The sequence below is a fragment of the Chrysochloris asiatica genome, unplaced genomic scaffold, assembly GCF_000296735.1.
Source record: "Chrysochloris asiatica unplaced genomic scaffold, ChrAsi1.0 scaffold00096, whole genome shotgun sequence".
Taxonomy (NCBI): Eukaryota; Metazoa; Chordata; class Mammalia; order Afrosoricida; family Chrysochloridae; genus Chrysochloris; species Chrysochloris asiatica.
The window spans coordinates 6,007,730-6,012,626 of record NW_006408614.1 but is presented as its reverse complement, the minus strand read 5'-3'; positions in this window follow the sequence as shown (position 1 = coordinate 6,012,626).

The window sequence follows — 4,897 nt, the reverse complement described above, 5'->3', positions numbered from 1 at the left end:
CTGTGTTGGAAGAAGTGCAGCCAGAGTGCTCCTTGGAGGCCAGGATGGCCAAACTTTGTCTCTCATACTTTGGACATATTGTCAGGAGAGACCAGTTGCTGGAGAGGGATATTATGTTTGGTAAGGTGGAGGGTCAGAGAAAAAGAGGAAGACCCCCAATGAGATGCATTGTCAAAGTGACAACATCAATGAGTTCAAACATGGCAACAATTATGAGGTTGGCCCAGGATCGGGCAGTTCTGTTGTGCAAAACGTCACTATGAGTTGGTACGAACTCTATGGCACCTAACAACAACAATATCAAAACATCTTGATTGCATGTTTAATCAACTTCAGACTGAAGAACTTGGTAGAATTCTTTAATTTCATCATTATTGGCTTTAGTGATTGGTGAATAAATTTGAATTAAAATGGTATTAACTGCTCTTCCTTGTTGGTGCATGCATATTATCCTATCACAGACAATGTTGTACTTCAAGATAAATCTTGATATATCCTATTTGATGATGAATGTGATGCCATTCCTCTTCAATTTGTCATCCTAGGCATAGTAAACCATGTGGTTGTCTGATTCAGAATGGCCAATACCAGTACATTTCAGCCTAGGATATGGATGTTTATTCATTCGATTTCATTTTTAACAATTACCAATTTTCCTAGATTCATACTTCATAAATTCCATGTTCCGATTATTAATGGATGTTAATAACTGTTTCTCTTTATTTTTATTTGTGCTCCATCTGCAAATGAAGGTTCCAAGGGCTTTACTCCATTTGTATCCTCACGGTCAACTCTACTCTGAGGAAGCTGCTCTTCCCCAGTAGTATTTTGAGTAATATTCAGAAGTAGCCCATCTATCCATCTTCATAGTCTGTCATTGTCTGGAAGCTTAGCTGAAACCTGTCCACCATGGATGATCCTACTGGTATTTAAAATATGGTGGCATAGCCTCCGGCATCACAGCAACATGCAAGCCACCACAGTATTTTAAGCTGATGGAAGAGTGCTGGATATTTAAAGAGTTAACTAATTAGAGGACATTTAAAAACTTAGTTATAATTCCTTCTGCTCAACTGATTGTGAATTTTCTATCTATAACAAGAGATTTGTTCTTTCCTCTTCTTTGGAAAGACAAATCACTCCATGATGCAACCTCTGAATTTCTGAGAGAAAACAAATCCTCGCTCCATTAATATAATCTTTCATTTGGGGCAATCCTTTATTATAATCCCCCCTGCCAGAAAACCACCAGGAGGTTCTTATGGTCCCTGTTTTTCTGTGTTAATAAAATTACATATATGAGGTTGGTGGTTCAAACTCACCAGTCACTCCTTGGAAACCCTATGCAAGGTAGCTATGAGTTGGAATCAACTCAATGGCACTTAACAATAACAACAATATGTTGTTAGGTGTCACAGAGAAATTGGTTCCAATTCATAGCAACCTTTGTGGTTCAAACTGACCTTGAAGTCCAGTATTTATCTTATGGAACCACACACACACAATATATATATATATGGAGCTTGGTAGCGTAGTGGTTACGAATCGGGCTGCGAACCTTAAGGTCAGAGGTTCAAAACTACCAGCCGCTCCGCGGGAGAAAGATGAGGCTTTCTACTCCCGTAAAGATTTACACCCTTGGAAACCCTGTACAGGGTCGCTATGGGTCGGAACCGACTCGACGGCACTTCACAACAACAACAATATATATATATATATAAAATAAAAGTCCTGTGTTGAAACTTTTATTTGTAGTCCAGTGAAAAGCATGTGAAAAAGATGCATATTTCTCTAAGAAATGCATATCTGAATTTTGTTTATTGCTTTTGTGAATCCTCTTGAGCGGTTGATAAGCTTGGCATTAGCTTCAAACAAAAATATCCCATTTTCTAAAACTTTGAAAAGAAGAATAACTTTCCCTGCCATTAGTTAAAAGAAAAATGGTGCAAGAGTTGCTTTATAGTTGCCTTTGACATAAATTAAGTTTATGTGAGAGAAGGATGTTTAGATCTATATTCTAAATAATACAGCAAAGGATTGCAAAGCTATTCCAAAGATTGGAACAGGAACCACTGACATTTTTATTATCAATAAATGAATTGCTTTGTATCAAAGGTCTTCCTATTCTGTTTTGTTCTTTCTCTTTCTCTGTATATCCTTCTCATGTCCTTCCATCAGCCCCTTACCTCTCCTTTCCCATTAATTCACTTAGCCACCACACACATGTAGACAAACACACAGAAACACATCACAACTTCAAGTGAAGATAAATCCATCCCACAAACATCTCAGTAAAATTGTTCAATCCTCATTTTTTTACTATTATTTTATTTACTTTTCTGGAGCAAAGAGGACTCAAAGAAATAATGATAGAATCCAAATCAGCTTCCAGCTTTACCCCTCCAAAACCTAACAACGCCCACCAGATTATGAACATAGAAATAAATCTGCAGATTCATAGGCTTGCAGGGTATGTCCTTTGGTTGTTTGAAAGATTATCTATTCCTGAGTGCTTCGGTATACATTAAAAAAAAATAAAAAACCACAAAAAGCAAAAGAAAAAAACAGATGGAATAGAAGTAAATGCTGTTGAAAGATGATGCATGGAGAGAATTGTAATCATTGCAATGAAATGAAATTTGATAGCATGAGTGTAATGCTGATGTTTTTCCATGCAAACTATCACTCAATTCAAAATAAAAACTTGAAACAAACAAATTAAATTAAAAAAAAGAATGGATACCTTTATATGTTAGGAAAGTCCCCGGTGGCTTAATAGGTTTGTGTTTGATTACTAACCTAAGTAACTCTTGGAATGGGCACTGTAGGACAAGCACTGGACTGGTGACCAAAAAGTCAGAGGTTCAAACTCACGAGCTGCTCATCAAAACCATATACAGGGTCTCTGTGGGTCAGAAACAACTCAATGGCACTTAACAACAACACTAAACTAAAGGTTAGTGGTTCACCCACAAAAGAAAGATCTGTAGACCTATTTCTGTAAAGATTATTGTTGTTAGATCCCATCAAGTCGGTACCAACTCATTGCGACCATGTGCACAATAGAACATAACACTGCCCGGTCCTGCACCAACCTCAAAATCATTGCTACATTTGAGTCAATTGATGTTGCCACTGTGCCAATCCATCTCATCGGAGGTCTTTTCCATTTTCCCCTACCTTCCACTTAACCAAGCATGATATCCTTCTCCAGTGGCTGGTCCCTCCTGATAATGTCCTTGAAGTATGAGAGACAAAGTCTGGCCATCCTGGCTTCCATGGAGCATTCTGGCTGCACTTCTTCCAAAACAGTATGGTTTGTTCTTGTGACAGTCCATGGTACTTTCAATACTCTCCTCCAAGACCATAACTCAAATGCATTAGTTCTTCTACGGTCTTCCTTATTCACTGCCAAATTTTGCATGTAGATGAGGTTATTGAAAATACCATGGGTTGGGTCAGGTGCACCTTAGGCCTCAAGCAAATATATTTGTTCTTCAACACTTTACAGTCTTGTGCAGCAGATTTGCCTAATGAAATATGTCATTTGATTTCTTGAGTGTTGCTTCCCTGAGTGTTGATGGTTGATCCAAGCAAAATGAAGCCCTCAACAACTTTAATATTTTCTTCATTTATATGGATGCTCTTTATTTGGACAATTGGTGAGGATTTTTGTTTTCTTTACATTGAGGTGCAACCCATACCAAAGGTTGTGGTCTTTGATCTTCATCAGTATTTTAAATCCTCTTTTCTTTTAGCAAGCAAAGTTGTATCATCTGCATATCATAGATTGTTAATGAGTCTTCCTCCAGTTCTGATGCCATGTTTTTCTTCATATAATCAAGCTTCTTGAAATATTTGCTCAGCATACAGATTGAATAACTATGGTGAAAGAATACAACCCTGGCACACACCTTTCCTGACTTTTAACCATTAAATGTCCCCTTATTCTGTTCCAATGTCTGCCTCTTGGTCTATGTACAGGTTTCTCAGCAGCACAATTAAGTGTTCTGGAGTACTCATACTTCCCAATGTTGTCCATAGCTTGTCATGATCTGCACAATTGAACACCTTTGCATAATCAATAAAGCACAGGAAGAAATCTTTGGTTTTCTGTGTTTTCAGTCACGATCCATCTGACATCAGCAATGATTTCCCTCCTTCTGAGTCCTTTCCACGCCAGATTGCTTAAACCTCTGGAAATTCTCTGTCAATGTATGTTTGCAGCCATTTTTGCATGATCTTTAGTAAAACTTTACTCACATATGACATTAATGGTATTGTCCGAACATGGTATTTCCATGTTCTGTTGGATCACCTCTCTATGAAATGGACACAAATGTGTATCTCTTCCAGTCTGGCCAGGTTGTTGTTGTCCAATTTTCTTGGCATAGATTCGTGAGTGCCTCCACTGTTGCCTCATTTTGTTGAAAGATTTCTATTTGTATTCTGTCACTTCCCAGAGACTTGTTCTTTGCCAAGGACTTAAGTACACCTTGGACTTCTTCCTTCAGTATCTTATTCTTGATGATATGCTACCTCTTGAAATGGCTGGACATCGACCATTTCTTTTTGATACAATGAATCTGTATATTCCTTCCAACTTCTTTTGATGATTTCTGCATCATTCAATATTTTCCAATGTCGTTGTTGTTGTTGTTAGGTGCCATCAAGTCAGTACCGACTCATAGCAGCCTTATGCACAGCAGAACAAAACACTGCCCGATCCTGGGCCAACTTCACTACTGCTACCACACTTGAGTCCATCAATGCTGCCACTTGGCCAATCCATCTTGTTGGGGGTCTTCCTTTTTTCTCTGACCCTCCACCTTACAAACATGATATCCTTCTCCAGTGACAATATGTCCGAAGTATGAGAGATGAAGTCTGGCCATCC